The sequence below is a fragment of the Otolemur garnettii genome, unplaced genomic scaffold (assembly GCF_000181295.1).
Source record: "Otolemur garnettii isolate 467f Iridium unplaced genomic scaffold, OtoGar3 scaffold00002, whole genome shotgun sequence".
Classification (NCBI taxonomy): Eukaryota; Metazoa; Chordata; class Mammalia; order Primates; family Galagidae; genus Otolemur; species Otolemur garnettii.
Window position 1 is genome coordinate 8,865,389 of NW_003852397.1, and position 20,042 is coordinate 8,885,430.

Consider the following 20,042-nt stretch of genomic DNA (forward strand, 5'->3'; position numbering starts at 1 on the left):
TCTTGATTTTGGCCCTACCCTGGGGATCTGACTGAACTGAGGAGCTGGATGCAAGGCACTAACAAACTTGACAAATAAGAAATTGATCTCTCACCACCTAAATTCTACAGAAACCAGGGGACCATGGAGGATGGGGACCCGATTACATAGTCAACATTCCGCTTTGCAATTCCATGGAAAAGTTCATACAGATTTCTAAATTTAGTAAACTCATATGCCACTGGTTTGGTTCTCTGGGCAATACTGACAGTATTCCCTAAAAGTTGCAACCCTAATTTCAGTGTCATCTTTACATTGCCTTGAATTTCTACTATTTTTCCAAGTATCATTATAAATAGGGCTTACCTGGTCCCCATTCTTTTGTTATATTACTCCAACAGTTTGATGGTCATGTTAAAAGCATAGTCTTGGAAAGACAGATATAATCCATCAGTTCTAGAACTTAGCTGCCCTGCCCCCACTACAAGCCAACTAAATCAGTGTCTATCATAATGGGAGTTTGATATTCTTACTTTTTTAAGTTTCTCAAGTGATTCCAATATGCAACTAAGTTTAAGAACACGTACTTTAATTCAAATTTCAGTACAGCAAGAGAATTTAGATCCTGAATCCTGGATAATGGCTACCTCCCACCCTAGTATGATATACACACATACACATGCACACGCTCACATACTCAATTGTAACTTAAATAATCCTGGGACTGAGTCTGGAAGAAATCAAATATAAAGAAGAAAACAATGCAGATGGAAGTAAAATGTTTATCATTCAACTGACTTCTTTCAAAAGAATTGCCTATGGTTTTACATCATATATCTTACAGAACATTCCCTGATTTTTTTCCTAGATGTTATTTCTTGTTTTCCAGCATTTCATATTCATAGAAACCACACACACACAAAGATCTCGTCTTCCATCTCTCATTTAGGTGCTCTCTGTCCTCATTTTTTCCTTGATTCTCCTCACTCCCTACCTCTTCAGGAGTCTAGCTAGACTGCATGCCCCAGGAGAGCCAGAGGGACCACAGGATACCATGCCTCCTGACACATAAAGCCATGAAAAAGCGGAGTCTTTCTTTTTGTGTGTGTGGTACAAAATTATTATTATTATTATTATTTTGAGACAGAGTCTCACTCTGTTGCCCTCTATAGAATGCTGTAGCTTCATGGTTCACAGTAACCTCCAGCTCTTGGGCTTAGGTAATTCTCTTGCCTCAGCTTCTGGAGTAGCTGGGACCACAGACACCTGCGACAATGCCCAGCTATTTTTTAGTTTGGCTAGGGCTGGGTTTGAACCTGCCACCCTTGGTATATGGGGCCTGTGCCCTATTCACTGAGCCACAGGCTCTGCCCAGGTACAAAATTCTTTAGAATTTTTGGTCAGTAGAATCCTTCGCCTGGAAAGATATGTTTCTTCTGTACTCCACATAGTTTTGACAAATTGGTGTGTGCCCTGGAGCATTTCCCCTGAGTGTAGAAGTGCCGGTCACTCAAAAACTAAGAAGTCCTTTTATCCAAGTCCTCCCTGAGGAGTGAAAATTAAAGGAGACCCATATTTCTCCGAGGCTCAAAGGCTTTGCTGTTGAGGTCTATGCCAAGACAAGAGCAAAACTACAGTATACACTAAAGCATTGGAGTAAGACAGCATAGGATCTTAATGGTTTTAAGGCATGTATCTTCACAATCAAAGAACAAATTGTTAATAACCCAATTTAATTTATGATTGCCACATTTAGCTGAAAAAAGACTTGCAGGATGCCCAGTTAAATTTGAATTCCAGATAAACAATGTCTATTTTTAGACATATTTAGATTTGAAACATACTTATACTAGAAATTTATCTGTTATTTATCTGAAATTCTAATTTAACTAAGAATACTGCATTTATTTGGCCACCCTAAATTTTAGGTAGGTTAACTAAACTCAATTCTGAAATTTTTGTTTCATTCTTTTCCTCTGGGTTGTTCTCTTGAAAGTTAATGATGCAATGTGCCTTCTAGGTCAGTGATCCTTAATGTGTGGTCCCTGGGAAGTTAAAGATGCCAATTCTTAAGTTCCACCTCAGACCCATTGAAAAAATTGAATTCAGCAATTTTTATTTTAACAAACCCTCTAGGGATTTCTGATACATGCTCAAATTTGAGAATCACTAATCTATCTCAACCTGGGTTGCCTTTCTACCAGTATAATTAACCTCTACAAATCTCCATCCCAAAGAAGCCAAGTTAAAATATAAAATAATGTAAGTCCAGAATTCTAACAACTTAAAGCAGGGGTGGCGAAGCTTTTCAGTCGGAAGGCCACATGAATTTAACTGTAACCCAACAAGGCTTTATTCAAGAAACTTCAATTAGATATACTTAAAAGTGTGCATTATTTTGTAAAAAATCTAATTATAATATACTTAATAATTTCATAAAATGAACATTATTTGTTAATTTTAAAGTTAACTAACCTTTTAATAACTTTAATGTGTCTGTGTTTTGTTGGAAAGCATTTGAATATCTGGGTGCAAGCATGAAGGTCCACAGTTTCACTTGATCCTCTAGATAGGTGTTAGTCACTTGTGACCTTAAGGTAAGGTGACCAGATTTTAACATTGGTAAAGCGGGACACCATTGAGGGGGGGTGGGGCCTGACAACAATGCAAACTTTGACAAGCGGTTCTCGCTAATCAGTTCTCAACAATTATTTGTTATTATTAAAGTTTAACATTATAAAATTAACAAAAATAATTTAAAGCTCATATCCTGGCGAAATAGCCACATGGCAGCTGAAAACCGTATATTCCCTTCCTGTTCTCCCGCGTTCCCTAGCTTGTCGTGCATTCTTTCCAAAAATCAGGACTTTTTAAAAATGCCGCCGGTTGCAGGACAAATTGTTAAAAATCAGGACTGTCCCGCCAAAAGCGGTACATCTGGTCACCTTACCTTAAGGGCATCTTGATTTGGGTTGAGCAGGAAAATGGAGATTTGCAGCAAAAACAGCTTGAAAAGCAAGAAAGCATGGATTTCGACTGGAATTTTCTTAGCATCAAACAATGAATTTAAAATGTTCTATCCTGAGAGCTTAGTCAATTCTGTCTGTTGTTTTTTAGGTACCTTGGTGATACCAACTAGATGAGGCCAAAATAATTTAGTGCAATATCATGATTCTCAAAGTCAATAAACCTTTCATTATATCCTCCAATTAATAGGTCTGTTACAGACACATACTCTTCAAATAATTCACATTATCATCCTGCTCATCAATGACTTTTGCTGAGGAAAATGTTCACCTCAAATTTCCTTTTGAAGAAGTGCTTGGAAAAGAGATAGATTTTTTTGAAATGCTTTTATTTTTTTGTCACATATCATATATAGACTTACTTTTATGTTGCAAAGAAATATTGAAGTGGTTTTGATTTGACGTATCACACAGAAATGCTGCATTCCTATAGAAATCTTTCAATGTTTCACTTTGTTGATTCTGTTCTTCATAAAATTTAACTATTTATTCTAGTAGAGACAAAATTTCAGCTAATCCCTGCTCCTTAATTAGCCAATGCACTTTAGAATGAGATGGAAAATCCATAATGAATCGTTGATCAACATGAGCATATTACAAAACTGATGATGCTGTGTTTCATGGTAGAGTTAACAACCCTCATAACTTGTTGCAAAGTGTCACTTAAAATAGTAGCTTTAGCATAGAGACTTTGTTGAGAGCATCTGGATCTGTTAATACTTCCTTGTCCTGAAAGGTGCACCATCTGTACCTATACTCACTAAATTTAACAAATTCAGTCCAATTTCATGACATTTATCTTGAAAGTTGTTAAAGATATCTATTTCCTGTTTCCTCTTCCCAAGGGTTCTCAAAGGGAGGTAAATCTTTGTAGCAAATAAAGTCTTCTGTTATGACCCAAATAAAGTATGAAACTTGCCCCAGGTTGATTCATCCAAAATGATTGCATAATATGTATTTTCCTTGTGAAATATTGAATAAAGTGTTCTGTTAGGTTGAAGACTAATTCGTGCTGGCAATCACTTATGATTCTCTTTGAAAGAGGCAGTTGTTTCTACTTTGAAATGTTATTAGGGTCTAAGTATCCTACATTCTTGACCATGCATTCTTCTTGCAATTTCTACATTACCAAATGACTTTCCTTTTTTCCAGGTGTATGAACTACATTGTAGGTTGCTTCAGTGGCTTTTTTTTTACAGGTCTTATTGCCACTTGAAAGAATTATCTTTTCTTTTGCTTTTCATCTTTTAATTTCTACAATAAGTCCTTTCACACCTCTCTCTCTAATTTGAAATATTTGTGGTCCTTATGAGTATTATACTGCTGATTAGATGAGCATTGAATTTCTTTAATTCTGATATTGCAATATCACGAAGCAAGCAAATCATCTTATCTTCAGCAGAAACCAGACAATATTGCAATTCCCAATCCTTATTTAAAAAATTCTGTTTTCTTCCTTCAGCATTCTCTTGGTCTTCTTTGACATGATGGGTTATTAAGCACATAGAATTAGAAAATAGCATCTAGCTGTACAGCTGCTCACAAATTCCACTTTAGACAGAAACACAGTGCATTGTTGCTAAAAGCTGATAACAGACTGGTGTACTTGACCCCCATAAACTCTCGACAACCAGCCTTGTGCAGTAGTGGTGCCAGTAAGGGGGTGAAGTGAGAACTAAATCATGAGCATCACAGCTCTCAATTTACCCCTTATGGCCTCCTAATGTTCTAATTGTGCTGGTCAATCCGAGAAAATTACTTTGTTGAAATTTATTCTTTGGTATTTTAAATATATTCATTTAAAAAAATCACACAAAAATATAATAGCTGAACAAAAATGTATTAATAAAAATAAAAGGATTTGTTCTGTAAAATTTGGATTCAGTTAAAAGACCACACTTAGGGACCTAAAAGGCCACCTATGGCCTTAAGGCTGTAAGTTCTCCACCCTTGATTTAAAACAACCAAAGAAATACTCTCAGTGTTTGGCTATATAAGTAATATAATAGGATAAGCTTCAAATAATTAAAAATCTATTTTTATAGCAATCAGCCTGAAACTGGCTCTCATAACTGAGTAGACCTGTTTTATTATCATCATCATTATAATTTCATATGAATACAATTCACACTTATTTGGGAAATGATGTAAAATCACTCAGCCCATAGACTTATCTCCAATAGATAATACTTAATAGTGGCTACAGCAAAAAAGGTTGACTCTGACATATATTTTACCTGATTTAATGAGGACTTTTAGATCTCTGCCCCTTAATACCTGAGTTCCAGGGAAAGGAACCACAGTCAGCCCCAAATTATAATTTCATTTTTACAAGGAAAACAATGAAGAGTTGAAAATGCACAGGATAGTGTATATAAAATCTGACCTTTTATAGAGGGAGTTTTTTCATAAAAGTCTTAAATTATATGGCATGGAACTGGTCTTATTTTGTTTCATTCAGTTCTTCTTACCAGGCATATACTCTGGGCAACTCAAAGGCCCACTACTCATCACGGGGAGTCAGAAAGGGTATAATTTGGGTCATTGTTTAAACTGCCTTTTATAAAAACAAATTTCCTTTTGTGGAGATACATACAGTGACCAGTGTGAAGTATGGTTTCAATTAGAAACCAGAGCCAAAAATAGTATGTTCTGAATTAGCTTCCTTTTCAGAGGCATCATGATTTTGAGCAAGGATGCTAGAACTTGTTTTATAATAATTTAGATGACAGACAGGAACAGGCAAGTTTCTTAATTTGTATCTCTTAGTATCTCCATCTATAAAAATGAACAGAATAATGTATTTGCTACTTATTTCATAAATAAATTATAAGCTAAATGAGGATTTTGCAATAAGATGTCAGTCACTTTTTCAGTTTTCAGGGCATCTTGAAAGGACTGCGACTCGATTGAGATCTGTTCTTGAATAAAATATGGGTGCAGGCTAATGGGTCCAAGAGATTTTGTGAAATCTGATGAAGCCGTAGGCTCTGCTGTGTAGGGCTTCTAGGATCTCCAGACTTCCCAACCAGAACCAGGTCCACTGAATGAAGGCCAGAATGAATCAAAGAAGGTGCATAGGAATGGTGTTAGTATGAGGAATTTTCATTGTCATTGAACTGAACTTCATGAAATTGTATTCAACTAATTTACCAGCATCTCCCTTCTATAGCATCTCCTTTCTAATTCAAAGTAATTCTATAAACCAGGAATCAGGGCATCCTTTGGACGAGCACTGACCTGAATGACCAAGCCATTCCTTTGTGGTAGTAGAGCCAGGTGGATTCTTCTTGCAAAGAATTAGGATTGTCTCAAAATCCTTGGTATTGCATTAAATATATGTGTGGGGTCATTAGAATCTCCTTTTTCCCTTGATTTGGACTCTTCAATACATAGTTACTTTCACATTACAAAATAGGTCCCTGACCTGTGAACATTATGCCTCCTATCTCTGTGCCTGGAATCCCAGGTGAGGATGGGCTTACTGCTCTATTTATGTTGTTTTACATAACATAAATGTCATAGCTTAAGATTTTTAATATCAAATTAAGAAAATTCTTTCTCCATATACCTGGTCCAAGCTTTTCTCAAAGTCATGTTCTTGAAATAAATGTAACTTTAGGTAATGCGGATATAGTTCAAAAATAATTAAAATCAGAACTGTGAGTTAACATAATTTCCTTAAGTAATATCTAAGATGATAGATTTTGGAGAGATTCCTCTAACTAGAATTAGAGATGATTACCAAGTCCTGGGATTAGTATCATTAGAAGAGAACACATAAAAATGCATAATCATATTTTAAAACTCTGGAGTTCTGTTCAGATTCCATAAAGATGAAAATCAGTTAAGTTCAAGTATCAGAGTATAAGATTAAAGCAATCTGATTATTTTAAGGAAGGGATTTAACAACAAAGCCATACTTATACATTTGGCTTTTTATTTATTTTTGCCAATTCCTTCACCATTCAATTATATTTTCATATTGAGAAAATACAACCTCTAATCTCTATCCTCTAAAGAGTTTTGCTAATCTTTCATCAAAAAGGCTATAGGAAAGAAAATAAAGCAACATTTATTTGAGTTTAACATGTGCAGGTAATTTGAGAATACTTTATTTAATGTGAAGGTTTTATGTAACATTATTAGCTCTAAGAGTGAAAGCAGACACTGATTTATTCACTTAAATATTGATATAATTTAGCCTCTGTGCTAGCTATATTTTCTTTAGTTTTGCTGAAATCAATGCATTGTAAAGTCCATTATTTTAGAATTCTTTCCTTGCATTAATACATATTCTGTGATTTGTTAAAAAAAAAAAAATGTATCCAGTGGTTAATAATATGCTTCCAAAGCAGACATCTCAGCCTGATTGTGTAACAAACCGCACATATGGTGTCCATCTATTTGCCTCCTTGTACAGCCAGAGAGGTGCGTGGCCCCAGGCAGTTGTAAAGTCTGGCAGTGCCTTATGGAATTTATAGTGAAATCTTGCATTGATTATAAGAATTGATGTCTCTACTTTGCAATTTTCCTGTGAATTTGGGATTTCTATGCAGTAAATCTACATAAATCTTTCAATATTATCAGCTCACTCTTGAGATTCCTTTAGGGTACATCTTTATGGAGGCTTCAGTAACCTTCCACATTGGCCATATTCATGTTATATGTAGTTAGTTTTTGCAATTCTGAGACTCAGAGCCAATAAAACATTGAAAAACATTCTTTATGTTGCCATTATTTTTTTTTTTTAAGGGATGAACTGGGGTGGGTGGAGTACTATGGGTTATCTCACATTTTATTATTGAAAATAGTGTAACTTCATACCCATAATTCTTAAAAGCCTACATTCTCCGAGTATACAAAAACATAGTTTAATTTGGATTGGGTGTTTATGGCCATTCAGTTAACCTAACAAACCAAAAAGGGCACTCACCAATTTATCTAAGAAAAGGTTCATTTGCTTACAAGTAAGACTCATCTATGTGAACTGCTTTAAGCAAAAAGGAGGACTTTATTGTTAGGATATTATACTGCCTCTTAGAACCTAAGGGCAGGAAGCACTCTCCAGTCTGAGGAATGGCAGAGACTGGAAACTATAAGGTTGCCAGCATCTAAGGCATTTGCTGTCTGGTTCTTTTCCGCTGAGACCACATGGTCACTTGGCTGTTTTTCTCCATAAAATTAGTTTCTTCTCCAATCTCTCTCCAATCTTCTCCATTTCTGCAGAATGGCTCTCTCTGCATTTTTTTTTTTTGTGAGCCCGCAGCTAGTCACATCCAGTTTTACGTCTCTGCAGCTCATTAAAATATTATTTCCACATGCTAAAAATTATTAGGTGTGGGAAGAATATATTAATACACATAATTTTAAATGAGAGAGCCATGGAAGCCTTTTTATTATCCATTACAGAGAGGAAGTTTTTAAACTTAGAGAAGGTGAAGTTTGTGATGAAAATGTTAGAACCAGCAGTGAATGGGATGAAATTAGGCACATGCCTTCAGATAGATGTAGGGCAAAAATAAATGAACTGGTCTGAATACTATTGATTATTGTAAACCACTGAGTGAGAAGCAAAAATTCTAACAAATATGACAAAATGAACTTTGAGTATGTACATACATATTCAATATGAACTTTGAATATGTATTAACTGGTAACAGAATGAACATCTTCCATCGTGTTTGGGAACATTCAAATTCCAATATAAACCCATCCAAATTCAAGAGCAATTTTGAAACACAAAATAAACACCAAAAAAAAGAAAAAAGAAAGCTATAGAATGTTTTAGTTATGTAAATGGACAATAACTTCTCCTGATCAGTAATGTACAATTCAACCAGGATGAAAATGCAAAATCCATACTACTTATGAGTAGTGTTGCATAAAAGTAAAGGCAAGAGGCATTAACTCTGAGTAGATTATAAATCCAATGGAAAAATGAAAAAATTATCTCAGTCATGTCATAGGGTTCTTTTGGGGTGGGGCTGGGAGCAGCTGTTGATCGGAACAAAACTAGAATACTCTTTAAAAGTCAGTAAAACCGCTGCTTGATCTACATTTACAAAACTATGTTGATAACATGCTTATCAAAACTTGTAAGAATTAAAAGTTGGAAAAGAAGATCTGAGGATTTTATAAACCAACACGGATTGTGGTAGCCTTATAATTATGACTAAATATTTAACATCTATGCTACTATTGCCTGAGTGATCCACTTATGCTGTGAAAGCAGCTTTCCGCATTCTATCTTTTCTTAAATACAAGCTGACTACAAGGGCATTCATGAGAACATATTTTGCCACACTTGGCAATTCGTGCAACTGAACAAGAGCATTTTGAACCCATTGGCAAGTTTATGATGAGCTACAAAATGAAACATAGATTGCGAGTGATTTAAGTCCCCTGCTATTGAGGGCATTTCTCCAGATTCAAGTGGACTTAACCTAGTACAAATTCTACTTGTTATTGTATGCATGAGCAAACTGTCTCTCTTTGAAGAAACCAGAAAGAGTAGCTACAGCACTTAGTGAGGCTGTTATAGTCATCAGCTGTGTTAAAGAAAAGTCTATGCAACTAGGCAGCTTTGATTTTTTCTTTTCTCAAAGTGAGGTGCTTATGATTAGTGTTTTGTCAAAAAGTTCTATCTCATCTATGCAAATTGTCAGAGGAGGGGAAATTTTTCTGGGGGGAAGTTTATGTAAGATCATATGATACCAGTATCTTGCTTTGCAATGTATACCACATTGAGATTTGTTTATTTGAACAAACAAGTATGTACATTGTAAAAGATAAAACTGTTAGTGGGATATCTACTTGGATCAAGATGAGTTGGATTCCTTTATTTTTTCCTAAACAATCTGCTTATAAAGTTACCTAAAGAATTCACTAAATATGCTTTTATTAAGAAGCAGTAAGAAATACTTGGTAAACTTCTAAGCATTTTCTCTAATAATACTAAATCCATGAGTGGCTAAGCAAAAAGTTTTGTCACTTTTTTTAAAAAAATCAGAAGTTGACACATTTAAAATAGATACAGATGGTTTTCAGTTTGTAGAACAATGATTATGACATTTTGATTAGGAATGATGTCTCAGAAAACACTATCAGAAAAGTCGCTTTAAATACTTGCCTGCATACACACATGTGAGATGAAGTGCTCAATAACAAGAAATGTCAAAAGTAACAAATGGAATTTTCAGATTGATATAAAATTCATCTAAACTGAATGATATCAAGCTGAATACACTTTCTTACAAACTAATCTTTTTCAAAAAGAAACATGTTCTGGGTAATTTCATTTAGAGAAAAATGTAAGTGAATATTACCTATGTGAGGATGTGACAAAATTTACGAAAGTATAAATATAAGTTTTAAAAACACCCATATAGATGTATAATTTATGAATATTTGCTGAGCATCAGATTTACCTGGCATAGCAGTTGGAAAGAAAAACCAAAAAGTTTGCAATCGAGCAGATGCCAACCTGGACACAATCTAGCAGTGTTTATCTTGGTAAGTTACTTAGATTCTTGGAGCCTCAGTTTCTCCATTTATAAAATGGTAATAGTGATGATCATTTTCAAAGAGGTGGCTGTGAGAATTGGCATTAATGTATGTTAAAATATCTGTTCCAATAAATACTATTTTTTAGGCAGTTAAGAAAACATTATTTAAAAATGTATTTTAAAAAATCAAATATGTAATATGTTTGCCATCCATGTTGCAAATGACAGGGTTTCCTTCTTTTTCAAAAAATTCCATCATCTACTTACAGCACAATCATTCCTATCTTGGCTGTTGTAAAGAATGCTGCTGTCAACACGGGAGTGAAGACTATTTTAAGTTAAATTGATTCCTATTACTCATGTCAAAATAATGAAGGTTTTTTAATGTCCATTCTATTTTCTTTTCTTCCCTCTCCTTCATTCTTATTCCCCCGGCCAGCATCCGGGATCTTATCACCTGTTGCTTAAATGATTTCAATAGTCTGTAAAGGGGTGTGTGGGTCTAAGGCACTAAGATTTAGTCTATAAAGTGGTGTGTGGGTCTAAGGCTTAGATGACTTCAATAGTCTGTAAAGTGGTGTGTGGGTCTAAGGTACTAAGCCAGATTAATTTAATATACCTCTAACCACGTTAGACAAATGCCCAAAGTCTTTATTGACTTGCTGCCTGTCAGACTATATCCCTATATTTTAATCTGATGGGAAGTCAGGCTGCTGTAGTGAAAAGCACAAAGCCTTTGAAGTCAGACAGCTTAGGATCACATAATGAGCTCAAACACTCATAGCTGTATGATTTGGGACGCGATAAGGCTATTCAAACCTCACTTGTCTCCTCTATAACAATAGGAATAACATACTGGATGCAAAGTTTTGGGAAAGACCATTAGTATGCGACTGCATGCTGGGTGTTCACAACTGGCTGGTCTCTGTGCTAAGTGCTTCACCTTTATTCTCTAATTGAATTTATTATTCATAATGACTTTGTCTGAAATATTCATGTGGTAGGTGCTCAATAACTTGTTTTTCCTACCCAGCCCTTACAGACATTTCCTTTTTTAAAATAGAATCTATAATCCATTCTTCTGGGCCTATTTATCATTCTTAGACTATCCCTTTCCCTTTCCCACCTCTACATCTTTGTCCGTGTTCTACTTTTGTGGGAAGCTGTTTCCTTCTGTCAATGAACGTTCTAAAACCACCAGGCACACTCAGGTGCAGGATGTCTTCAATGTGTCCTTTCAGATCCACTCTCCACCTGGCTCCCCCACCCCTGCTCTCAGTATCTGGAGGCTGACTTATATGGATGGGCTCCACTTTCAGGCTTCTGGTGCGTTTGACCAACAGAAAGCCAGGCTGAGGAAGATCAGAAGGGAGGAGGGTGAAGTCAAGGAATTATTTCCCCAATGTCCTCTCAGGAAAGTACCTTCTGCCTGTTGTCATCCTGTGTTGAAGATTACAGCTTCTTGGAAGATGTTCCTCTTCATTCCACATGCTCTTCTAATATCTGGTTACTGCTCCTTCCTCTTCCCCCTTCTGGCTGGGGATGAGAGATGACAGTGCCTTTCCCTCCCCTTTGAAAGCAGTTCCTTTACTAAAACATTTTGAAATTATTCTAACTTAATTGAGCATGCTATTTTTTTTTCCTTCTTGGACTTTAACTAATACGTGTATAGGAACCCAGAATATCTCTGATGAGCCCCCCCACAATCTCCTAACTCCTTAGTCATCATATATGCACTGAGCATCTTGGGTGAATTATTTCTGCAGCTTCATATAGGGTATGTTACCTGTCCCTCTCTTACCCACCCCATCCCCACTGAATCAATCACTGATAGTCCAGCGAGTCTTCCTACACAGTATTTATTTCTTGCAGCTTGGTCCCCTTCTCTGTGCATGCTGCTGCTCTAGTTCTGAGCATTCTCACTCACCTGTATGATCACTTTCCAACTGGCATCTCTATGTGCTTTAAAAACGTGCCCCTTAAAGCTCCAGTGATGATCTACTACTGCCAGGCTTACCCTTCAACATCCCAAACTTTGGCAAGTCCATCACTTGCACAACTCCAGGGCTTGCTACTCAAAACTAAGTGTGAAAGGACCTAGCTGACATTAAACTAAAGATGACCCCAGCATTCAATGACCAAGAAGATTCAGAGTAGGAGAGAAAGCAGCTCTCCACTGCTGCTTCCCAGTCATTTGTCATTCTCAAGTCTCCCACCACCCGGCTAGCCCAATTCTTGCTGTTTCAGGATTGGTTCATTCTGTGACCTCTCAGACATCACCCCCAATCCCATTAACTTCCCTGGAGACTTTCACATGCCTATGGGTCAAAACTTCTCAAAGTTCCACACTGGTATTCCAGGAATTAGTTACAAGCCTGCTAAAGTGTTGATTTTCGTTAGCCCTTAAGGTGCTGGGCCAAGGCCTGCTATGGCCAGCACACCTGAGCAGTTGCCTCTGACCATAAGCAAACTTTTATGTTTAATCCAGCATGCTCTACAAATATCATTTTCTATCTTGTCATAATATGAATAACACTAAGAAGCACAAGAACAGCGCAGCGCCTGTGGCTTAGTGGGTAGGGCTCTGGACCCATATACTGAGGGTGGCAGGTTCAAACCAGGCCCTGGCCAAAACTGCAACAACAAAAAAAGAAATAGCGGGGCATGTGGTTGGTGCCTATAGTCACAGCTACTCTGGAGGCTGAGGCAAGAGAGAAGAGAATTGCCTAAGCCCAAGAGTTGGAGGTTGCTGTGAGCTGTGTGACGCCATGGCACTCTGCAAAGCAGGTAAAGTGAGACTAGGTCTCTACAAAAAAAAAAAAAGAAGAAGTATTAGAACAGGCCAGGCCCAGTGGCTCACTTCTATAATCCTAGCACTCTGGGAGGCCGAGGTGGGTGGATTGCTTGAGCTCAGGAGTTCAAGACCAGCCTGAGCAAGAGCCAGACCCTATCTATAGTAAAAATAGAATAACTGAAACAAAAGGATCTCTCGAGCCCAAGACCTGGAGATTGCAGTGAGCTATGATGATATAATAGCATTCTATCTGGAGCAACAGCTTGAGACTTTGTCTCAGAAAAATAAATAAATAAATAAATATGGGAGGCACCTGTGGCTCAAAGGAGTAGGGTGCCAGCCCCATATGCAGGAGGTGGTGGGTTCAAACCCAGCCCCGGCCAAAAACTGCAAAAAAAAGAAAAGAAAAAAGAAAAAAGAAGAGCATAAAAACAAACAACTTATACAAAACTGTAGTCCCCCAATATAGGGATATTTTGCAGTTTTTCTTCAAAGTCTCAATCCTATGAACTCCACTGACTTTTACTGTCATTTCAGTTTAGCTAATCATTATTTCTCAGATCATATCCTGGAAGTCTTCAGTCATTTGGAGGAGCTTCATTTCAGAAATTTTAAATTCTTGGTAACACTTTCTGGATTTGTTATTATGATTATCATTATTATTATTTCTTTTTTTCTTTCTTTTTCTTTTCTTTTCTTTCGTTCTTTCTTTCTTTTTTTTTTTTTTAAGAACCTTGCCCTCACAATAAATAAATAAATAAATAAGAACCTTGCCCTCAGTTTCCTTCCTGGCTCTTTAACAGCACACAAATCTCTAGCCTTGAGCCATCAAACTCAGTAGTCATTAACCACATGTGGCTTATTGAGATATAAATTAATTAAGCTAAATAAAATTAAAAATTCAGTTCTTCAGTTGTGCTGGCCATTTTTTAAGTGCTTGTCAGGTGGCTACCATATTGTATTTTACAGAATTACAGAACATTTTCCTTTATTGAAGATAGTTCTGCTGAACATTTATCTCGTCATTTCCTCAGAATTTACCATCCTCCTTACGGCCTCCTTTCTAACTTGCCACCTCAATCTCACATGTTATTATTTGTAATGAAAATCCTATTCACCAGCCTCTTTAATTTGCCTGAATTCATTGCATTGTTTAATGAGAAAATTACAATGCTGGTATCAACTGGCTTTGGTTTAAAGTTTGGCTCTGTCATTTCCTACTTGAGTCTTAGTTTCCTCAACTGCAAAATAGGAATGACTATCATATCAGCATGTATTAACTTACTATCAAACAACCTATTCTCTTCCGAGTCTCAGTGGCTTCCAACAAACATTTAATTTTTTTAAAAGACATTTTTTTTTTTTAAGCTGGGCGCTGTGGCGCACACCTGTAATTCTAGTACATGGGAGGCAGAGGCAGGTAGATTGCCTGAGCCCACAGGTTCAAGATGAGCCTGAGCCAGAGCAAAACCTCATCTCTAAAAATAGCCAGGCATTGTGGTGGCAACTGTAGACCCAGCTACCTGGGAGGCTGAGGCAAGAGAATCTCTGGAGCCCAAGAGTTTGAGGTTGGTGTGAGATATGATGCCACCGCACTCTACTGAGGGCAACGAAGTGAGACTCTGTCTCAAAAAAAAAAAAAAAAAAAGACCTACCAAAAAGATTCGGTAGCATGCCATGGTGTCATTACAATGCTCAGCTAATATTTTAGAGATGGGGTCTTGCTCTTGCTCAGGCTGGTCTCTAACCCCTGAGCTCAAGTGATCCTCCCACCTTGACCTCCCAGAGTGCTAGGATTACAGGTTTGAGCCCGTGTGCCCAAAGACTTTACTTTTTAAAGCAGTTTTAGGTTCACAGCAATATTGAGTCCAAGGTACAAAGATTTCCCAATTTGCCTCAATATATGCATAGCTTCCTCCATTATCAATATCCATCAGCATGGCACCTTTGTTATAATCAATGAACCTACATTGACAAATCATTGTCACTGAAAGTCCACAGTTTACTTGAAGGTTTGCTCTTGGTGTTGTATATTCCGTGGGTTTGGACGAATATGTGTAGATAAAGAATGTATTCATCAGTGTAGTATTATGCAGAGTAGTTTCACTGCCCTACGGGTCCTCTGTACTCTACCTAATCATCCTTCACTTCCTCCTGATTTCTGGCAGCCACTAATCATTTTTACTGGCTCCATAGTTCTGCTTTTTCAAAAATGTCATGTAGTTAAAATAAAACACCATATAGCCTTTTCAGATTGGCTTCTTTCATTTAGTAAAATGCATTTAGATTTTCTCCATGTCCCTCCCATTTGATGCTTATTTGTTTTTAGTGCTGAATATTATTCCCTTGTCTAAATGTACCACAATTTATCCATGCTTCTATTGAATGAGACCTTGGTTGCATCTGTGCTTTGGCAATTATGAATACAGCTACTATAAACATTCATGTGCAGATTTGTGGTATGGATGTAAGTTTTAAGTCATTTGGGTAAAGACCAAGAACTGTGACTTCTAAATCATATAGTAAGAGTCTGTTTAGTTTTGTAAGAAACTGCAAAGCTGTCTTTGAAGTGGTCATACCATTTTGCATTTCCAGCAGCAATGAATGTGAGTTCCTGTGGCTCCATATCCTTCCCAGTATGTGGTGTTGTCCTGCTCTGGATTTTGGCCACTCTAATAGATGCTTAATGGTATCTCATTGTTTTCATTTGCATCTCCCTAATGGCATAGCAGAGGGAGTATCACTCATATGCTGATTTCCTGTCTGTATATCTTTTAAGGTCTTGATCCATCTTTTAATTAGATTGGTTGTATTTTTTACTATTGTGTGTTAGGAGCTCTTTGTGTATTTTCAGTTATACCTTATTATTAGAGATGTCTTTTGTAAGTATTTTCTCCTATGGCTTCTCTTTTCATTTTATGATAGTGCTTTTTACAGAGCAAAAATTTTAAATTTTAACAAAGCACAGTTTATCAATTCTTTCATTCATAGATTATACCTTTGGTGTTGTATCTAAAGTTACTGCCAAACTCCACATAATCTAGCTTTTATCCTGTTATCTTCTAGGAATTTTACAGTTTTATCTTTTATGTTTAGATGTGTGATCCATTTAGATTTAATTTTGGGGAGGGTATGAGTTCTATTTATAGATTCTTTTTTTCTTTTTTGTAGGTGGTTATCCAGTTGTTCCAGCACCACATGCTGAAAAGACAATCTTTTCTCCAGCATATTATTGTTTCTTTTTTTTAGAGGTTAGTTGATGCATTTATGTGGATCTATTTCTAGACTTTTTCTTTTTTTAAATTTCAGGTTAATGTGAGGGTACCAACAACTGAGACGTAGCACTTGAATTTGTTAGGTAGAGTCCCTCTTGTAGTTGTGTTCCACACCCAAAAGATGTGCCATACACCCCTATGTTATGCCCATTCAGTGGGAGCACCCCAATCACCTTCTTGCCTCTCCGTGTTATTCCCTCCAACTTGAATTCAAATGAGTGTTCTTCTTTTGTGGGTGTGAAAAGACATTGAATATTTGCTTTTGCATTCTTGTGATACTTTACTGAGAAGAATGTGTTTCAACTCCATCCAGATTTATTCTGTTCCATTGCTCTAGTTTTTGTTCTTTTGCCAATATCATACTTTATTATTGTGGCCTTAGAGTAAGGCTTGAAGTTGGATAGTGTTAGCCATCCAACTTTGTTCTTTAATATCGCATTGGCTATTCTGGGTCTTTTGCCTCTTTATATTGACATGAAATCAGTTTGTCAATTTTCATAAAATACTTTGCTGGGATTTTAATTGGGATTTCATTGAGTCTATAGATCAAGTTGGGAAGAACTTAAATTTTGGCAGTATCACCCCATTTATTTAGCTCTTGTTGGATTTTCTTTTTTGTCAGAGTTTCATCATATAGATCTTATGTATATTTTGTTAGATGTATACCTAAGTATTTCAATTTTTGAATTCCAATGTAAATAGTGTTGTGTTTTTAACTTCAAATTCCACTTGTTCATTGCTAATATGTAAAGAAAGCACTTGAATTTTGTATATTAACCTTCTATCCTGCAAATTTGATATAATTGCTTATTAGCGCCAAGATATATTTTTTTGGGGGGGGCTTCTATTTGGGGGGATTTCCTACATAGGTGATGATGTCATCTGTGAATGAAGACAGTTTAATTTCTTTCTTTCAAATCTGTGTACCTTTTATTTCCTTTTCTTGTCTTACTGCATTTGGGAGAACAAACATTTATTTATTGCTCATATTACATGTTATCAGCTATCATCAGCTGCACAGATCTAGTCTGTGTGTTTTTTCATTTTGGAACCAAGACTAAGGGAACAAATGCTGTCTGGAGTGATAAATAAGCAAGAGCTCTAGCAGAATCAAGATTCAATTCTCAGGTTCTACTCAGAGCAGGAATATGGCCACTTCTGCTCAGATTCTTTTGGCTTATATAAGTCACATGCCTATAGGAGGTCTATGAATCAGAGATCAATGAATCCTTTCATAGAGGGGCCAAATGTCTGGAGACAAGATTAAGGAGTTAATACATATAGTATTGAATATTTGTCTTATGGTAAATTCTGTATAATAGTACTATTATTATTACTATTAACTTCTCTTTCTCTGCATCAACCAGGCAACAACCCTGGGTCACTGTTACTATCCACTTTCTACTCTAGCCAATCCATTAGAATTGCTGAGAAAACTATTCTTGCCTATAAGATCATGACCTCAACTTCAGATGGCTCTCTAGACCTTCTACTAGTATTTTCACTTTTCCTGTTTCCATAACCCAGTTTATCTATTCCCTGCAATGTCTACTTCAAGTCATAACTATTTTCCTCCAAGTACACACAAGTCGTCTTCCACTTGCCTCTCTACAGATGACTTGCTCACTGGACATGCACAATTGAGAAAACTGAGCACATCAGGTGGGATCTCCTTTCCATTTCCTGGCATGGCAAACTGAACTACAAATCTAGCAAAGCCCATCCTCAGCCTCAAGGCCTTTTATCCAGGCTCTAATAATTGAATAAGTGTTTATTCTTCTGTTGAAGGCCATTTTCCATCTATGTTTTTCATGCCGTATTTTTCTGCTTTCTCTTATATTTGGTCATTTATCCCCCATTTTCTCTTATGTTTTCAACTTATTTTCTTCCTTTCTGTTAATTTGTTACAGTTGTTTTGGACTTGATATACATCTATGATAATATTTATCCTGACTTAGAATATGGTACTTGTATAAAATTTGACACCTTTTTTTAACATGTGCTCTGAGGAATATATTGAATTATCATTCATCTCTATATCTCCTGTACTGTACTACACAGTACTCCAGATATGCCACATGTTTCATACAAATTTTGTTGGATGAACACATGGCAACTCCCAGAAGTCTCCAGCAGATAGCAATGCTCTCTCAAGGTCAACCTACTTGCTGCCAGTCCTCCCTCTAACTTTGTGGCCTATACTTTTCCATCTTGGTTAGTAATATTATAAATGACTATGGTCTAATTTGCTAAAGGTAGAACAGTTAATACTTATATAGCAGTTACTATGTCACTGTTACCATTCTAAAAGCTTCCTACCTATTAACTTAATCTCTTTGGCAATTTTAGTATTATCCTCTCTAGTTTACATCTGAAGAAATGCAGGTACAGAAGGGCTGTTAATATATAGGTACTGTGTCTTTTTCAGTGCGAACATGGAAAGAAATTTTAACAGATGGACATAATTATATGTGTAATCTTATTCTAGCTAGTAAACAAGTGGGGTTCTACCATTTCCTTCTTATGGTAATTGATGAAGTTCATAAATGTAAGTAGCCTGAAGTGGTCAGAATGTTAGCAAAAATCATCATGTAGTTGGTATGTGCATCAGAATACAAGTGAAAATCACTTTCCCCTCTATGCCTGATGAAGCTTGAGCATTTAACGTTCATGTTTCTCTACTCATTCTGCTGTTGCCACAGCAACTAAAGAATTCCATTCCACTGCTCTTAAAGATAGCTTACAAATACAGATTTTTGAGAAGAGGCAATGAATCATATTTTTTTAAACAAGATGGTCAACATGAAGAGCTAGAATTCAAGTGTTTCTCAAGATCCAATGAATAAGCTTTAATTTTTTCTTAGCAAAATCCTAGCCATTGAAAGCATCATGTCCCCTATAATGTTGGTAGTGAAAAACTTTAGTTTTTTATTATTCTATAATTAAGCCCTATATAGAAACTGACAATATACTTACTTGTATTAGTCCAGGTTTTCCAGAGAGACATGGAAATTAGACAGACAGACAGATAGGTAGATGTCGATATGAGCGGAGTTTATTGGGGGAATTGACTCACATGACTTCAGCGACTGAAAAGCCCCATGATGGGCTGTCTGCAAGTTGGAGAACCAGGAATGCTGGTAAGTATGGCTTAGTCCAAGTCTGAAAGCCTCCTAATTGGGGAAGCTAATGATGTAATTCTCAATCCTGAGGCCCCTCAGGTCACTGGTGCAAGTCCCAGCATCAAGTCCCAGTCAGGCCAGAGAACCTGGACTTTTTATATCCAAAATCATGAGAAGAAGGGTGTCCCAGCTTTAACAGAATTACCTATAATGTTCTGGTCATCTCGCAACGGGTCAGTACTTCTCAATGTTTACCTTTACAAGTTTATATTCCATGTTGTGGAAAGAGGGCATATATAGTTCCTTTGCTTTTTTCAAGCTTTTTTCCCCTTCTTATT